The 19,400-nt window shown below is 54.0% G+C and overlaps 1 non-coding gene across 1 annotated transcript; it reads right to left on the bottom strand.

Annotated features, from left to right (window-relative positions):
• Positions 1–1,877: 1,877 nt before the first annotated feature.
• Positions 1,878–2,040, bottom strand: LOC134537124 (U1 spliceosomal RNA). The gene has a single exon (XR_010075940.1). It is a non-coding gene; the product is annotated as a U1 spliceosomal RNA (small nuclear RNA).
• Positions 2,041–19,400: the final 17,360 nt, after the last annotated feature.

Here is a 19,400-nt window from a genome sequence, read left to right as displayed (position 1 = left end):
CAACCTTCTCCCCAATCACCAGTTCGGCTTTCGGCCCCACCACTCCACCTCCCACGCCATTGCCCGGGTGGAGCTGCTGGTAGTACAGGGTTTCTCCCGGCGGCAACACACGAGAATGGTGCTCCTCGACCTTGCACGAGCCTTCGACTCCGTCCCACACGCACAACTCCTTCACCGCCTATCTGCTACTGCAATCCCACCACACCTGACCCGCCTTCTCTGCTCTTTCCTGGAGGATCGCTCCTTCCGGGTGCGAGTGGAGAACATCCTCTCAGACCCCCGACCCATCCAGGCTGGCATCCCACAGGGCGCCATCTTGAGTCCCCTCCTCTTCACACTCCACATCGCTGACCTCACTCCCCCTCCCGGTACCTATCTCGTTCAGTACGCTGACGATACCTGCCTCATCGCCTCCTCCGTCTCCGAGCAGTTGCTTGGCCGAGGACTCACCTCCCTCAACACCCAATTCCTTGCACACGGCATCGGACTAAACCACACTAAAACCAAAGCTATCCTCTTCTCCCGTTACCACCCACACCACGATCACCCGCCCAGAATCAACCAGCACACCATACCTTGGTCACCCACGATCCGCTACCTGGGCGTCACATTAGACGCATCCTTCACCTTCCTTCCCCACCTCAATAACATCCGTGCCAAAACCAGGGCAGTCATGGGGCAACTAGCCCCAGTCCTCCGTCCCTCCTCAGGCACTTCCCTCCAAAACCGAATCACCATTTACCGCACCCACATCATCTCCAACCTCACGTATGTTTGCCCCACCTGGTCTCATTCATCCCTCTACAACCTCAGACCCATCACAAGAACATTCTTCCTTGGCACCAGGCTAATCCTAGGACTCCCCCGCGCCACCTCCCGACAAGAATTCCTACAACAAACCCAACTCCCCCACATCCATGACATCATCTCCAAAACCACCACAAAATTCATCAAAAAATGCTCCACCATCCTCAATCCCCTCATCAGATAGATCACCGACCCTCCCCCCAACTCACCTCACCCCAGAAGACCACTCTTCACGACAGACCATCTCCAGGAGGAGGACTCCACTGAAGAGGACATCGACCCAGCGGGAGGGGCCGGCGGCTAACCCTGGGGACCCGCACTCCTACGAGAAAGCACTGCGGAACCAAAGACACCACGGTACTTCACCAACCTCTACCTGACCACCCCACTGAACGAAGATCCCAACACCGACTGCAATAACCGGGCCCGAGCCAACGGACCCGGCCTCACCATCACCTCACAACCACCATCAAAATTTAATGTAAATAAAACACTCACATCACACATCACCTGTCCCCAAGGACTTTAATGTTGGAAGGGGCAATGTATGTATTTATCTATGTTTATTGTAATTCTCTTTTGATGTAAATGAATAAAGTTTTTCCTTCCATGTAACTACCTTTGAACACTCTTTTTAAAATAAAGAATCATTTTTTGGGGGGCGGACCCCCTGGGGGGGGGGGGTCCCCCATTTAAAAAAAAAAAAAACTAAAGATTTCCGTGGAGGGGAACATTTGATGAGTCTTTAAACAATTTTTTGTTGTGCTCAGTGTTTACACACTGGGCCGGTTACCGTTAAACCACTGGGCCCGGGGGTAAGGCGGGGAGGTGGAAATCTAAAAAATCGAATTGGACAAGTATCGTTCATGCGAAAACATTTTTCTTCTTTTTAAACTATTTCCATGCACAATCATGTACCTTGCTTCCACACTTTCAAGACAGTGGGGTTGTTCGCCAAGGCACCGTAAACTTCAGACCTACGAATGCATTACATACCATACACACATGTGAAAAAAAAAATTTTACTTCACTGTACATAATTCTTAACACTACTTAGTTGAAATTTTTTCACCGGGACAGCGCGAACGCAGTCCCGACTACCAAAAATTACGCGCCCGAGTTACCCACATTTGGGGTAATCGCAGAGGTCAGCTCAACCAAAGTGCAAGGGAAAAGCCTCACCCTGGGGGAACCCCCTGCTTGATCAGGGTAGCCCCTACGCTAGGTAAGTATGCTGCGCAGTGTTTCGCTTTTCTATTTCACTTGGAGCTCGGACCACCTCATCAACGTGTTTTGAGGTTATGTACTTCTACCTCCGAAACAGCTATTTCCCCAGACATAACACTCCCGTGCCAGTTCATCACACAACATGACAGTACACACCAACAATGCAAATACAATTTCTTCCTACAATTGCCCGCTTCTACTCGCACCTCGTTTCCTTTGTTTCTGTACCCACGGCGACGGTCGACTGCCGCGTGCATTTGGTTACCCCGTTTGCCGCATGGCGGCACTTGGTTACACCGTTTGCCGCGTGGCGGCACTCGGGTCGTCGCGTCCGCCTCGGCAAAAAGGCGGGCACCACGGCACAGTCGAGAGGGGAACTTTTTTCCATTAGCAACATACTTAGGGTTTCACGAAATATCGAGTGCCGTGTCCCACGAGGCGATTTTCGGACGATTCGCAGCTTCAAGCTGCACGACCGTACACTACTTTCACAATTATTGGTGGTCCGCACGTTTTTCCTATATAGTCCGGCTTTTCAAAGTTTCAACCGTGCTCTGGTTTCCCTTCAAAAGCATTGAATCATTAAGGGGAATTTTTCGGAAGCATTTGAAGCAAATCCGAGCACTCCTGGCCATTTACTAACTGATTTCTTTTCAGCGATTTCGGCGAGCCACCGACACCTGCTGCTGCTAGTTCCTGCGGTCGCCACCAGGAGTGCTGCTGTAGTAGATCTAGAGACTAGTGCTAGATCCTCTTGCCAAGTGTTGTGTGCTACCGAATCGTAGCCTATAGGGGTGGTCGAGGGGGGGGGGGGGGGTCTGGAATGGATCCTTACCCGACGACGCCGAACCTGGGCGGAGGCGATCTCGGTCCGAGGCCTTCGGCCGAAGCCACCATGTTGACCGACCGACCAACGCCGACGAAAACTTATGGACGACCGGCGAAAGCGACTGCATCTTCGCAACCATCTACAACGAAGGCGACCACGCCTGGTGTGGTGGCCTCTTCCACGTCGTGGGGGGGGGGGGGCTCTGCCTTCGCCCTCGGCACCGGCGGGAGTCCGCCCCCAGAGCGCCAACATCAAGGTCAGCGACTCCAAACACCTCGCCGGCATCGACGTGTCCACTATTCCGACTGCTACCTCGACTCCTACTCTGTCAGTCTACACCACTACCACCACCACTGCCTCTATCACCTCGCCCATAGTGACAGCTGCTCCCTCCTTGCCCGTTCTCGTCGTTGATGCGCCTGTGGACCCCATGGACACCGCCGCTCCAGCTACTTGAGATGATGACTTTGGCTTCGTGAAGCCTAGGAAGACCACCAAGAGGCCTCTCCGCGACGTGCTCTCTTCGGACGACGCCGTCCCAGTGGACAACCGCTACGGCTCCTTATCCTCCTTGCCTGACACTGACATCGACGACGCCGCCTCATCTGCTCCTCTCACCGCCAAGCCTCGTCGTACCCAGCACCCGAAGAGACATAAGACTGTTGCCACGCCGCCCCAGCCTCAACCTTCTACATCTGTCTCCCCTCCGCTACCTCAGCCATACATGTCTCAGCGTCCTGCCACCTCCGCTCTGTCTGCACCTAAGCTGCCTCGCATGCCACCCATTAGCATTCGCTCCTCGCCGACCGCTCAACCTTTCCTCCACATCAAACACCTGCAGTCCTTGCTCACCGGTCCACTCACCGCCACCTCCATTAATGACCGTACATCTTTCTACACCGCTAATCCTCACGACCATCAGTTCCTCTTCGACCACCTCAAGAGACATGGTTACCAGGCCTACACCCACCTGCGTCCCGACGAACGCACCGACCGTGTAGTGGTCAAGCGACTGCCCTCCAACACCGCGGACGAGGTCAAGGAGGCTCTCCTGGACCTCGGCCTCCCGGTGGGCACCGTCGTACCGCTCCTTACCTCCGCCGACGCGACGACCCGGCCCTTTCTCGTCTGCACCAACGGACTAGGGGAGGCGATGCAGTTCCTCCAACTGAAGATGCTCGGCTGCTGGGTGGTGACTGTAGAGCGCTACCGGGGCTCTGGGAGGGTACCCCAGTGCTATCAGTGCCAGTCCACCGGACATCCTTTGACATGCTGCGAGCGGGACCCCAGTTGTTTTAAATGCGCTTGGCACCACTGGTCGCGAGACTGCACTTCCACGACTAAAAAGTGTGTCAATTGCGACGGGCCGCACTTTGCTACCTCGACGGACTGCCGTGTCATACAGGCGTACATCCGACGACACCCACCACGACCTGCTGACCCGACGATGACAACCGACGCTCCAAGCCCATCTGCTCCGCTCCCTTCTGACGTTCGGACTTTCCAGGCCCTGCGGACTCCTGCTTGGCAGGGCCGCAACCCACCTTCCTCGTCTTTCCAGGCACCACCTCATGCTCACCTCACCTCATCATCTTCGCAGAGGCCACCCACCACGTCATCCACTTCCCCTCGCCCCGCCGACGCCGAACTCAGACGACACTTCACTGACATCCATGCTGAGGGAACTCATCACGCTCATCCGCCACTACCTGCCACTCATCCGCCAGGTCCTAACGGCGCTTTCCCGTGCCCAGACCCCATCGGAGAAATTTGAGGTGCTCCTCCAAGCCCTCCTAAATTTCTTTGATGAATCACGCCCCACCCCTTAGTATCCTTAACTGGAACACCTTCTCCCTTCCTCCCAAACTCCACAATCTTCTCCACCTTCTCCAGGTGCATTCTCCCGATGTCGTGTTCCTCGCCGAGACCTGGCTCGACCCCCCCAAACCCCTCTATATTCCAGGGTACGCCGATCGTGATGGTCGGGGCGGAGGGGTGGCGTTACTCGTCCGCGCTACCTTGTCCCACCATCGTGGTCTCGTTCCATCTTCCCCCGCGGCCGAGGCGGTCGCCGTGGATTTGCACGGTTTTCCGTACTCCCTGACTTTGGTCTCCCTCTATCTCCCGCCCCAATTCCCCTTCCCTACCGCCGACATTGTGGCCCTCAGGCGGCTCGACGCCCACGTCGTGCTGGCCGGGGACTACAATGCGACCAATCCTTTTTGGGGCTGCGCTGCCGCGAACCGGCGGGGCAGCTCCCTCCGTCGATTCCTCCGGCGTACTCACCTTTCTCTTCACGCACCACCCACACCGACCTTCTATCCGGCCCAGCACCATCGTCACCCCAGTGTCATCGACCTCGCCCTCTCATCACCCCTTCCCGTCATTTCTCACCTTCGCACCATCACCACTGGTACTTCCGACCACTTGCCTGTCCTCAGCTCGCTCCACTTCTTTCCTCACACCAACCCCCACCTCCCCCGGTACGACTTCCTCCACGCCGACTGGTATGGCTTCCAGGATTCACTCTCCGATGCTCTGGATCTCACGCTTCCCTTCGCCAATCCAGCTCAGCTCGACGACCGAGTCCTCTACTTTTCTGACGCCATCTCTACGGCCGCTTCTTCTCACATTCCGCTCACGCCTCCGCGCCCTCTCATTGTCCCCTTCCCGCCGTATCTCTGTGACGCCATGTCCTTGCGCAACCGCTTCCGTGGTCGCTGGCAGGCGAGCCGCTCCCCGCTGCATCGCAGAGTTTACCTGGTGCTCCAGGGGTGGTGCCGCCGGTTGGTCGCGGAGTGGAGGGCCCGACTGGAGACGCGGCGCCTCGGCTCCCTCACCGCTACCTCTGGCTCTCTGTGGTCTTACGTCCGTCGCCTTCGTTCCGTCCCCACCTCCATCCCTCCCCTCACTCTTCCTGTCGGGGTGGCGGAGACGGTTTCGGAGCGATCCGAGGCGGTCGCCGCCTACCTCGCCACCACCTTCGCCTCCGCCCCCCACCCCACCTTGTCGTCGGAGTCCTCGGACGATGATGATGCTCCTTCTCCCTTGTCCCGTCACGTCGCTCTCCCCCTCCTCCCTGATGCCCTGCCCTTCCCGCTTGCCACGCCTTCTGAAGTCACCTCTCTGCTCTCCCGTCTCAAGTTTCGTTCGGCCCCCGGCTCCGACTCCATTCCTACCCCCGTTCTACGCCATCTTCCCCGTAAAGCCACTGTTTTTCTCACTCGCATCATTAACGCCATGTTCATCCTCTGCCATTTTCCATCTCCTTGGAAACTCGCCATCGTCTCGCCCATCCTCAAGCCCGGCAAGCCTTCTTCCTTACCTTCCTCCTACCTTCCTATATCTCTTCTCCCCATCCTCTCCAAGATCGCAGAGAGAGTCATCCACCGGCACCTTCTTCTTCAGGTCAACACCCTTCACCTGCTCCCCCATCACCAGTTCGGTTTCCGCCCCCATCATTCCACCACCCACGCCATTGCTCGTGTGGAACTCCTGGTGGTGCAGGGGTTCGCCAGGAGGCAACACACGGGCATGGTGCTCTTGGACCTGGCCCGTGCATTCGACTCCGTTCCGTATTCCCAACTCATCTCTCGCCTTTCCGCCGTCGGTCTTTCACCGCACCTGGTCCATCTCCTCTGCTCGTTCCTAGGGGGTCGCGCCTTCCAGGTTCGAGTAGATAGGACGCTCTCCGCACCCCGGCCCATTCTCGCCGGCGTCCCCCAGGGCGCCATTCTCTCGCCTCTCCTGTTCGCCCTCCACATTTCCGACTTGCAGCCCCCACCTGGGACCTACCTGGTGCAGTACGCCGAGGATACCTGTCTCCTCGCCTCCTCCGTCTCCGAGCGGCTGCTCGGCGACCGCCTTGCCCGCGGACTCACCTCACTCAACACCCAGTTCCTTGCACGCGGCATCGGCTTGAATCACTCCAAGTCACGCTCTATCATTTTCTCCCATCTTCATCCTCACCAGGACCACCCCCCCCCCCCCCCGCATCTCCACCATAGTCATCCCCTGGTCGCCCACCCTCCGCTATCTTGGGGTCACCCTCGATCGATCATTCACTTTTCTTCCGCACCTGGAATCCGTCCGCTCCAAGTCCCGCGCCGTCTTGGCCCAGTTGGCCACCGTACTCAGACCGTCCTCCGCCGTTCCACTCCCAGTTCGCCTCACCGCATATCGCTCATATGTCATCTCACATTTCATCTACGCCTGCCTGGTCTGGGTTCACTCATCTCGTTACAACCTTCGCCCTGTCACACCCTCATTATTCCTTGGTGCCCACCTTCTCCTCGGCCTCCCTCGCGCCACGCTCCGCCAGACACTGTTGGACAGGACGGGACTTCCGCACCTCCACCACCTGCTCTGTCAGACGACCGACACTTTCCTCCGACGTTGCCGACGTAGCAACAATCTGTACATTAGACAGCTGGCAGAGCCACCGCCTGACGCACCTCACCCACGACTTCCGCTTTTCAGTTACGATCACTTACTTGACGAAGGACCGCCGGACGACGACGTGGCCTGTGGACCAGACAGATGACCCTGGGGCCTCCACGCCGACTGGTAGCACTGTGGGAACCCCATCCTCCTCGGCGCCGCCATGATGATCTTCTCTCCGCTGTTCCGCGCTGGCCCATCAACGGCGCAGCACCATCCGAGCCCTGCGGACCCCCAGCAGCCATGAAGAACTAAGAAGTATTAAGAATTATGTACAGTGAAGTGTAATTTTTTTTTCACATCTGTGTATGGTATGTAATGCATTCGTAGGTCTGAAGTTTACGGTGCCTTGGCGAACAACCCCACTGTCTTGAAAGTGTGGAAGCAAGGTATGTAATTGTGCATGGAAATAGTTTAAAAAGAAGAAAATGTTTTTTGCATGAACGATACTTGTCCAATTCGATTTTTTAGATTTCCCCCTCCCCGCCTTACCCCCGGGCCCAGTGGTTTAACAGTAACCGGCCCAGTGTGTAAACAAACACTGGGCACAACAAAAAATGGTTTAAAGACTCATCAAATGTTCCCCTCCACAGAAATATTTAGTTTTTTTTTTTTTAATGGGGGAACCCCCCCCCCCCCCCCCCGGGGGGTCCACCCTGCCAAAAAAATTCCCGTCCTTTAATAGGATCAGTTGGTAAGGTACACACATGAAGGGTAACATTTGACACAGATAATATATACATGGTATTTACAATTATTTCATTAGGTACACGGTTAAATCCTTCCAACTCATTGAATCCTTGGAAGTTAATCAATTTTTTGATGGGCCACGGGGGTGGAGGTCTGGAAGATCGTTCCTGGAGGCGGGGGTGGGCCCCCTTGGCGTGGGGCCAACCTTCAGTAGTCGGTGGCGGGATCCTGCTGACGGGTGTCAGGGTGGAGCTGGTTGGTACCGTGAGTGATCTGTCCCGCAGTGCTTTTCTTGTCGGAGTGCTGGTCCACGCTGTCATCCGCCGGCCCCTCCGGCCACGGCAGCGGCATCTTCGTCGTCGGCGCCCTCGATGAGATGATCGGTAGTGAAGAGGGGACGTCTGGGATGGGGAGAGATGGGGGGAGGTTCTGAGATGATTCGGATGTTTGGGTTGAGGCTGGTGGAGCATTTGGTGAGGAACTTGGTTGTGGTTTTCCGGATGGGGTCCACCCCGCCAAAAAAATGATTCTTTATTTTAAAAAGAGTGTACAAAGGTAGTTACATAGAAGGAAAAACTTTATTCATTTACATCAAATGAGAATTACAATAAACATAGATAAATACATACATTGCCCCTTCCAACATTAAAGTCCTTGGGGACAGGTGATGTGTGATGTGAGTGTTTTATTTACATTAAATTTTGATGGTGCTTGGTGAAGCCGTCGGCCATGGTGATGTCCTGGGGTGGTGGTGGTGCTTGGTGCGCTGGTGGTGGCGGTCCGAGTGGGAGGTCAAGTAGGGCAGGTATTTGTTGTTGTTGCCGTTGGTCCTGTTGTAGTTAGAGTTGTCTGAGTTGTACATTAATTTGGTCCTGGAGTTCCTGTTGTTGTTGTTGGTGCTGTTGGTGCTGTGGTTGGTTGTGGTCATTGTTTGGAGTGTCAGTCATGTAGGAGAAAATTGGCGAGCTGCTCACTGTTGAGGTCGTAAACGTGGTTGTCGTGAGTGTGGTAGGCAGGCACGATGTTGGGATGAGTCCATCCAATCTGCGAAGCTCAGACACTTTGACACAAGTGGTCTGCATTTTCAGGTTCTCACCTGCAGTCACAGTGCGCGAGGAAGTGTCTGTATGGTCATGTCCGGTGGGTGCGACAGTGCCAAGAGCGATGCTCGATTGGCTACTACTGTTGGGTGCATTTGGGTTGATTGGGGTATTTTTGGGTGGTGTGGCAGTCAACACTGGTAACGAGGGATAATCCTCACTTCTCTGCATCTTAAAAGTCACTTAAAGTTGATACAGGAAGAAAAAATGAGAAATTGGCAGAGTTGGTTCTTGTGTATTCACACCAAGCAGCGTACACAATCGCTCGCGCGCGCAGCGCACCTGGAGTGACGCCCACGAACTCGGTGCTAATTCGCGGTAAATATTCGTGACAAAAACCTTTACAAAACTCCACCAAGCACTGAAAGAATGAAATAACTGGCATAGAAATGAATTAAATGAATTTTAAATGATGATACAGTAATTTCAGAGTTTAAAACAATAATTTCAGAATTCCAACAAATTTACGATTTATTGTATTTAGTTTTTTTTTGAACACTTGAATAATTGAATAATTGTGGGAAATAAAGAAGATATATATATTTAATAACAATGTTTCAGTACCCAGACCACTTCGCGCAAGTTAATGTCTCGAAAATAGTTTATTTAGTGGGAATTATCACAGGTCGGTAGCTGTAGCAGAGCATACCTGCCTCGAGTGGCCATAGAGGTTGGCCAAAACGACACACACTCTACTCGAACTTCAGCTCATGGTTGAACGTTTACATGTGACAAAGCGAAAAAAGTACATTTGTTTTATGCAGTTTTTGTGCAAATTACAGAAGAGAAACACTCACATTCATTTGTGGATGTGAAGGCGAACTCGAGGAATCATTCCACACGCAACACGGGTCCGAAAACACAATAAATACCACGAAAACACCGAATCGCGCGCGAGAACAAAACCATAGAACATACAGTAAAAGGCGAAAGATTCATGCGTTTGAAGGGAAACCAGAGCACGGTTGAAACTTTGAAAAGCCGGACTATATAGGAAAAACGTGCGGACCACCACTAATGGTGATGACGTCGTACCGCCTGTGACAGTGAAGCCCGGTCTCCACCCCGCCAGTACCTTACCCCGCTGCGAGACCGTACCCCTAGCCTAGCCTATGCAGGCTGACGCTGCCCCCCCCCCCCCTCTTAGGCCAGCCGCGGTCAACGGCAGTCGACAACGGGTCATCAACTAGGACGGACGTGTCGTTCCCCGCGTTTCCCCTTCGTTCAAAAACCGTCAAGTAATTACGTGCGTGTGTTCATTGTGTTCAGCCACCATATAGCCTAGGAGCTTAGTAGTGCACGCTGGGGCCGACGACCCACCACAACAACGGCTAGACGCTTTAAGACTAGCCTGGCGCCCTCCCGGAGAACATACACCTCAACAGAAACACCAGCAACTACTAGGCTCACCCCGGGTATCGAGTTCAAGACCCCGGGTGATGGCATTTGGCTCCCAACGTGGGGCAAAAATGAATAATTCCAGTGTTTTTCCGCGATCCGCCTACACCAAGGAAACCAGTGAGCGTGAAACGGCCGTCTCGTGCTTGTGAAGAAATTGGGGTTAGACAGGCAGGCGCGACCAGGACAGCGGACAAAGGGCCCCCTCCCTTTCACTTCTGGACATTCCAAAGGAGCGAGACCGACCTCCCCCTTCCACCAGCCGGAGCTAACGCTCTTCTCTTTGTGCGACTGTCCGGGCAGCTGCCCACACCCCTCCCCCCGCGTCACACCCCGACCACACCCCCGCGTCACACCCCGACCACACCTTTACGGCCCACCCTGCTTCTCCCACCAGCCGAAGTTATCGCTCTACTCTTTGTGCGGTCGTCCGGGCAGCGGCCTACCGCACCACCCCTCCCTCTTGTGCGCGCGCACGAGTCCTCATCCCGACTACACCAAACATCACCGGACATTATGTGTGAATTTATTTTATATTGGTAAAAATTTTTACGTGATCTAATCCTTCTAAATTATATTAGCTACACCAAATCAACTGACACCTACCAGTGACGTCAACAACACAATTGCTCACAGGTAAAATGTTACCACACATTTCAACCACAGTCTGTGCAAACTGCTACCTACCTAGGGGCATGGACCTATTAACAGGGACACTACCGTGGCATAACACATGCCGATGCGCACCCGACACCTTAAAATTCCCGATCAAGCGGGAAACAGTAAAGTCCACATGGGAAAAACAATCGAACCTGTGTGGCCAGGGAAGGATGAAGCGGGGCTACCACCAACTACACCGCCTGCCCTAGTGACCATAGCACCAATCATGCACACCGCTACGGGGAACCCATCAGATAAAATAGAAACAACAGAGTGTGCAAACTGCGCACAGCGCGAGCAGAAGCCAAGGCAGGCACGGGAACACACATCGCTGACCGACCTGAGCGCCACATGGGGGGCACCGCGAATGGTGACGAACACGGGTAGAGCAACACTACCGCAGTTCAGTGGACTGCCGCAGGAGAACCCGGGCGAGTTTCTACGGCAATGCGACCTAGCGAGGGCGGGAATACCATCTGACGAATGGGCAGAACGTGCGAGTGAGCAGCTGCGGGGCGTGGCACATCACTGGTGGAGCCTCTGGCCAGTTCGGAATGCTGTGGCCGGAGTTCACCACCAAGATCATACAGCGTTTTGACACAGGAGAGGCGGTGGTACAGTGTACCTCCCAATTCTACGGGAGACAACAGCGAGACGGGGAACCAGTGGAGCAGTTTGTCGCCCACAAACTGCAGCTGTTTCGGCGGATCATGCCGAACACAGAACCAACGGCAGCGCTGCCGACTGTCACCACCCTGCTGCGTGATGAGCTTCAGCCCTTCCTCCGCTGCTACCGACACACCTCGGTAGAAGACTATGTGCAACAGGCAGTGGCCACTGAAAGAAACCTCCAGATGGTGTGGCACCGAAACCCATCAATGACAGAACGGGGGTACCACAGCCTAGCGTTACCGGGCGCACCAGTGACCAACCACCAAGCCAGGCTGAGTGAGCCTCAACCATCACCCAGGCGGCAGCGGGCCATCGAGGATGCACTGGCGTCACACCAGAGCACCACGCAGCCAGGCCGCCGGGACAACCAGTCGCAACGCAACCATGAGCGGCCACCTCAGTGCCAACGGGGTTGCGCCACTGGAGCATATCACTGGCACAGTGAATGCCCACTTCCCCCACCACCACGCCAGCAGCAGACAGTGCCACAGTCGGGAAATGGACCACCGGGGGTGCGGGACTGAGGGGCCCACTCCCCGCGAGAATGGCACCACCTGCCGCAACTCCCTTCTCGGCACCACCTGCCGCAACTCCCTTCTCGCCACCACCTGCCGCAACTCCCTTCTCGGCACCACCTGCCGCAACTCCCTTCTCGGCACCACCTGCCGCAACTCCCTTCTCGGCACCACCTGCCGCAACTCCCTTCTCGGCACCACCTGCCGCAACTCCCTTCTCGGCACCACCTGCCGCAACTCCCTTCTCGGCACCACCTGCCGCAACTCCCTTCTCGGCACCACCTGCCGCAACTCCCTTCTCGGCACCACCTGCAGCTACTCCCTTCTCGGCACCACCTGCCGCAACTCCCTTCTCGGCACCACCTGCCGCAACCTCAGCCAGGGCACCACCTGCTGCAACCTTACTCTTGGCACCACCAGCCACGCCACCAGCAGTGCTACTGGCACCATCCTTACCAACAGCATCACCGGCCACAGGGCCAATGCCCTCAAAGCCCCCTGCACCACCACCTATCGGGATGATGCCAGGTACCACACCGACGCTGGGCCAACTGTTCCGGCCACACGACCACCTGCTGCATATCCCGGTGGAGGTGAATGGCCAGCCGACGGCGGCACTGGTCGACACAGGTGCGAGCCATGTGTTTGTCACCCCAAGCCTGGTACCCCCGGGAGCACTCCACCCCCACCGCGCCGAGCTGCGCCTTGCGACCACTACACGGCCAGGGATGACAGTGGGTCAAGCCGAACTCCAGGTAAGCCTTCGGGAAATGTCAACCACAGTTCTTGCACTTGTTGTGGAGGACCTGCATGAGGACCTCGTATTAGGACAGCCCTGGCTAGCAGAGCATGATGCTGTGGTGGAGCTGAAGGCTGCACGAGTCCACGTGGGAACCCGGGAGCGATACACAGTGTATGCCACGGGGTTCGCACCCGAACCACCTCGCGAACCGCTTACACTGGCGCAACTGCATCACGATGTACCCCCGCAGCATCAGGCAGCTGTGGAAAAGGTGCTGCAAGAGAGGCAGGATGTGTTTGCACTCGCCAACCCCCTGCAACGCACCACAGTGGCGGAGCATCGTATCCCAACCATGCATGATCAACCTATTCATGAACCACCCAGGGGATATGGCTTCCGAGAGCAGAGCACCATCAGAGAGCAGGTATCAGAAATGTTACGGGATGGCGTCATCGAGCCCTCCAATAGCCATTATAATTCATGTGTGGTGTTGGCCCCGAAAAAGGACGGCTCGCTGCGTTTTTGTGTGAACTTCCGGCCCCTGAACGCCATCACCATCAGCTCACCTCCACCCCAGATCAGTGTCGAGGCCGCCATCGCAGGCCTAGGACGAGCCAAAGTGTTCAGCACGCTTGACCTCAAGGCTGGCTATTGGCAGGTGCCCATACGGCCTGGGGACCGAGGTAAAACTGCTTTTACAACACCAGATGGGCGGCGCTTCCAATTCAGGGCCATGCCATTCGGCTTAAAGTGCGCGCCAGCTACCTTCCAGGAGATGATGACACGGGTGCTAGAGGGGTATGTGGGACAGATTGCCATAGCCTACCTCGATGATGTCATCGTGTTTTCCGAGACATGGGAGGACCACATCCGCCACCTTTCCCTCGTCCTAGAGCGGCTCGCGACACATCACCTAACAGCAGCCCCAGCCAAGTGTCATATCGGAGCACTCGAAGTCGAGTTCTTAGGGCACTTGGTGGATGCGGCAGGCAACAGCCCACAACCAGTCCACCTGCGGAAAATCGCGGAGGCTGAGGTGCCGAGGACCCGCAAACAGCTACAACGTTTCGTGGGACTCGTTAACTGGTTAAGGAGCTATATACCGAACTTTTAAAATATCATTGTTCCACTCACAGACCTTTTGTCACCACTGTTGCGCTACAGGTGGGATGCGATCGCACAAAATGCCTTTGACCACATTAAGGCTGCATTCACAAGCTGCCACACATTGGCACGGGTGGACCCAGAGCGCCGCCTGTACCTGCAAACCGATGCCAGTGCATTAGGGGTGGGAGCTGTGCTATTCCATCTGGACCAGAATGGAGACCGACAAGTCATCGACTATGCGAGTGCGAAGTTCGGCTCGGCAGAGTGTCGTTACCACAGTAACGAGCAGGAGTGCCTGGCTGTCGTGTGGGCCATGAAGAAGTACCGCCCGCACCTGGAAGGAAAACCATTCACGCTCCGCACCGACAACAGGTGCCTGACCTGGCTGCACACCATGCAGGGGAGGAAGGGCAAGCTGATCCGGTGGGCATTGTTCCTGCAATCTTTTGACTTTGAAGTCGAACACGTCCCCGGAACAGACAACCAGCTGCCCGACCTTCTGTCTCGCGAGCCAGACGAGAACAGCGAGCTAGCCGACCATGAAGACTGGGAGGATATGCTGCCACCCAGCCACCAAAACAGGCAAGCCCAACCAGATGCAACATGCACGCGGATTACAGCTGATGCCCAGGAAGACAACGTACCACCGAGTACAGCATCCGATGTCCACCACCGAGTTCTGGAAGCCCAAGGGACGTCACCAGAGGCCGATCGACGGCGCCAACAGGCGACGATGGGGGAACATGACACCTGGTGTGTACGAGATGGGACCGTATGGTGCCGTACACCTGGACACCAAGTGGACTGGAAGATGTACGTACCACCTGAAGCCCGGGAAGCTGTACTACAGTTCTACCATGACCACGACCTAGCCGGCCATCCCGGCACCAACCAGACGAAGCTGGCTGTTTGCCAATATTACCACTGGCCCGGGGTCACCAGCGATGTACGCGAGTACGTGCGCGAATGTCAAGTCTGTCAATCACGGAAGGCACGACGGCGAGATGGGGAGGAGCAGCAGTGGCCACGGGAACCCACCACAGCCTTCCAGACAATAGCGCTGGATGTGATGGGCCCATATCCACGAACACCGAGGGGGAACAGGTTCTTGCTTGTAGTAACTGACCTGTTCACCCGGTGGACGGAGGCCTATCCCTGTCGAAATGTGCGAGCCGCCACCATCACCAAGATCCTGGCACAAGAGTTCTTGCCGCGCTGGGGCTACCCACAGTCAGCCCTCTCCGACAATGGCAGCCAGTTCTTGGGCCGACAGTGGAGGACTTGGTGCGACGACCACCAAATACAGCACCACACCACACCCGCATACCACCCGCGGGCAAACCCCACCGAACGCCGCAACCAGGAGCTAAAGGCGCAGATGCGCATACGCCTCAGCTCAGACCATGCGCAGTGGGACAAGCACATTTCAGATGCCCTGTTCTGCATGCACCGTCGGGTGAATGCGGCAACTGGTAGAACACCCGCCGAGATGGTTCAGGGACACAATCTACCCCTGCCCGGTGAATGGGCCACGCATGGAGTACCACACCCGACAGAAGGACCGGAAGAGCGAGACCGCCGCCGCACAGCCACACACGAAGAAGCACGCCAACGGCAAAAAATCTATGCGATGGAAATAACACCAACGACGAACCGCACGCCACCCACCGTACAAGCAGGAGACCAAGTGTTTGTGCGTGTCCATCCCCTGTCGGCCACACCACGTAATTACTGTGCAGGATTGGCCCCCCGCTGGGGAGGCCCCTACATGGTACAGAGACGCCTGGGCCAGACCACATACCTCGTGCGCTTAGGTGGACGGCGGGTGAAGAAGATTCATCGTGATGACCTGCGCCTTGCCACACTCCCAGGAGACAGGCTCCCAGAATCGCCTGTAACACTGACTCCACCAGAACACCCAGCACCCAGGAGAGAACTGGACGATCCAACCACCCCTGAGGGTGAGGGGGACGAGGACCAGAACGGTGGGCAAGCCTCATGCCGACGGTTCAGACGCAAACGATTACCACGAGTAATTATCACTGATGTCTCGGCGGGTGAAATAACATTAGATGCAGACGAGGCACCAAATACACCACCGGTCGTGACCGAACCGTACGAGACACCCCGATGCACCTGTGTCACTGACCCGGGGAGCCTGGGGCCACCTGGCATCCCTGGAGGATGCCCACTTCACTGTCCATGTGATCGAGCCGAATGACGAGGCTAACGAACAGCCCCGCCGGCCAACCCAGCACCCGTGTCACCTGGATGATAATGGCCTCGATGAGCCAATGACCCCACAGCGACAAATTCAGCAACAAATGCGAACAAGGCTGTTCACAGGCGCAGACACCGCACCTGATAGGAGCAGCGACCACGTGCTGGCACCACCCGCAATGGAACCAGAGGAGGACCAAACCAACCAGAGCTCGAGTTGTCAGGCATCACCCGGGATTCCAGGAAGTGAAGAGACCACGTCGGCCACCCAAACTGACCTCCGCCAACATGAAAACCTGACCGGACGGCCCCAACGGGTCAGACGGCCACCGGGATACCTTGCAGACTACCACCTGGGAACAATCCGGGGTGTCCGGTCTGCTGATGCAGCCCCTGGGTGCACACAGCGGGATGACCTGTGAGCAGAGCGCGGGCCCTACCAGCTGCTGCCACCCCAAGCGCCTCCAGCTTGGACCTGCTGCCAATGCTAGGGGTGCGACCATGCTGCGGGGTACCTATCGCGGGGAAAGACCGGGCTTCTCCAGGGGGGGGCGTTTGACGTCGTACCGCCTGTGACAGTGAAGCCCGGTCTCCACCCCGCCAGTACCTTACCCCGCTGCGAGACCGTACCCCTAGCCTAGCCTATGCAGGCTGACGCTGCCCCCCCCCCCCCCCTCTTAGGCCAGCCGCGGTCAACGGCAGTGGACAACGGGTCATCAACTAGGACGGACGTGTCGTTCCCCGCGTTTCCCCTTCGTTCAAAAACCGTCAAGTAATTACATGCGTGTGTTCATTGTGTTCAGCCACCATATAGCCTAGGAGCTTAGTAGTGCACGCTGGGGCCGACGACCCACCACAACAACGGCTAGACGCTTTAAGACTAGCCTGGCGCCCTCCCGGAGAACAAACACCTCAACAGAAACACCAGCAACTACTAGGCTCACCCCGGGTATCGTTCAAGACCCCGGGTGATGGCAGTGAAAATAGTGTACGGTCGTGCAGCCTGAAGCCGCGAATCGTCCGAAAATCGCCTCGTGGGACACGGCACTCGATATTTCGTGAAACCCTAAGTATGTTGCTAATGGAAAAATGTTCCCCTCTCGACTGTGCCGTGGTGCCCGCCTTTTTGCCGAGGCGGACGCGACGACCCGAGTGCCGCCACGCGTTATACACCTAATCCAGCTAATTTTGGATGGAAATATAACGAAGAAACTTGGCAACCGATCTGGATGTCCATACCCGAAGCGAGTAACAGTTGTAGAGAATTGATAAAGTGAGGTTGTAAGGTTGAACCACTCTGTTCTAACAGTTATGTTTGTAAAAAGGCCGCACTTGCCTGCACTGCTCTTTGTCACTGCAAAGGTCATTGTGGATTGTGGAATTGTGAATGAACTGTAAGCATCTTTATGTTAAAATATAAACATTTCAAATATTATCAATGTAACATTACAGCTCAGATATTTGTCATATTGCAGGTGCCCAAATTCATGATCTAGCATTTTTTTATGATTGTACACTTATTTATACTTCTTTCAACCACATTGAGGTCTATGTATATTTCCGAACATTGCAAGTTATTGGAGAAATGTTTAATTTGAACACTAACTGCATTTTATATTATCAGAAAAAATCTCAATTTTGTGGTTCACTGCAATGACCTATAACCAATTAAAATCTAAATAACTTATAATTATATAGAAAAACATTGAAGCTATTACATCTGTTTTGTGGATTTCTTCATTGTTAACCCTGCAGTTGGGGTTACAGTTGGTGTTATTTTTCAGTGCAAGTAAAAAAATTGACAATGAAATAAAAGTTTGAAAATTTGTTTCTCACAAACTATTCAACCTACAAAGATGGTAGTGGGCTCATATTGCTGCAAATTTAATTGTTAATAAAACACATGCTTACACGTTTTGCCATAAACCCAACAGTTTGGGTGCTATACAGCTATTTTTGGACGAATGACAAAAATTTAAAACTAAATTAAAGTTAAAAATTGTATTTGTCGCCAAATATTCAACCTACAAAGACGTTCTTGGGCTCAAATTGTAGCAAATTGATTTGTTAATAAAACATATGCCTACATGTTTTGCCAAAAACCCGACAGTTAGGGCGATACTCAGCAGTTTTTTAACGAGTGACGAAAAATTTGGGAGAAAACCAGAATGGCGTCGTATTTCAAGATGGCGGACCCAAAAATCAGGCACCACCCCATAGTTTGGTAGTACCAAGTGTATATATGAGCTGTACAAAATCTGACGCTTTAATCCAACAGGTCTTGATTATTCTGCTAAGCCACCGCACTATTAAGTACAAGCCCTACCTGTACTAGTATAATAGAACACCATACTGACAATATATTACATGTCATTGTTATTTCTCAAGATATATATCTGGTGTAAAAGAAGTGTATGAATCTCCTCCATCCAAAAGTTTTTTTTTTCCAGTGTTTGTACTTTAAGAACGTACATGTATGTGTGAATGCACAGGTATTATAATGTAAGCTTTAAACTTTGATTACCTACTTGCTAACCTGTAGGAATTTAAAAAGTCTTTTTTCAGGGTAAATTCAGGGCTATGTCTAGTGTCAAAAAAAGGTTTTTGTCTAATTTTTTTTAATTTGTGGAAAAGCCATAACGTAAGATTATTACCCACCTTTTTCCTAACAGCAAATAAAATGCACAAAGTAATTGTATTGTTTTGCGGCTTTTAAAAGAATAAAGAAAAAATTCCGAAAAACTTTTTTTCACATCCAGACATGCATCGAAATATTTTCCAAGAGGATGTTCAGGTACTTTAAGTAGTTTATCATTTTTAAAACTTTTATATTTTTTATCAAGTTTGTTTTAATCAACAAAAGTAAGAAGAGTAAAAAATATAACTTTTTTTCTTCCTGATAATGTTTTTCAGTCATTACCCAAGAGAACAATACTTGCAGCAAGAAACTAACACATCACTCCATATGTGACAAAATCTGATTATGAGGCCTT

The sequence above is a fragment of the Bacillus rossius genome, chromosome 11 (assembly GCF_032445375.1).
Source record: "Bacillus rossius redtenbacheri isolate Brsri chromosome 11, Brsri_v3, whole genome shotgun sequence".
In the NCBI taxonomy this organism is placed as follows: Eukaryota; Metazoa; Arthropoda; class Insecta; order Phasmatodea; family Bacillidae; genus Bacillus; species Bacillus rossius.
The sequence above is the reverse complement of the archived record's forward strand: the minus strand, read 5'-3'. Positions and strand labels throughout refer to the sequence as shown.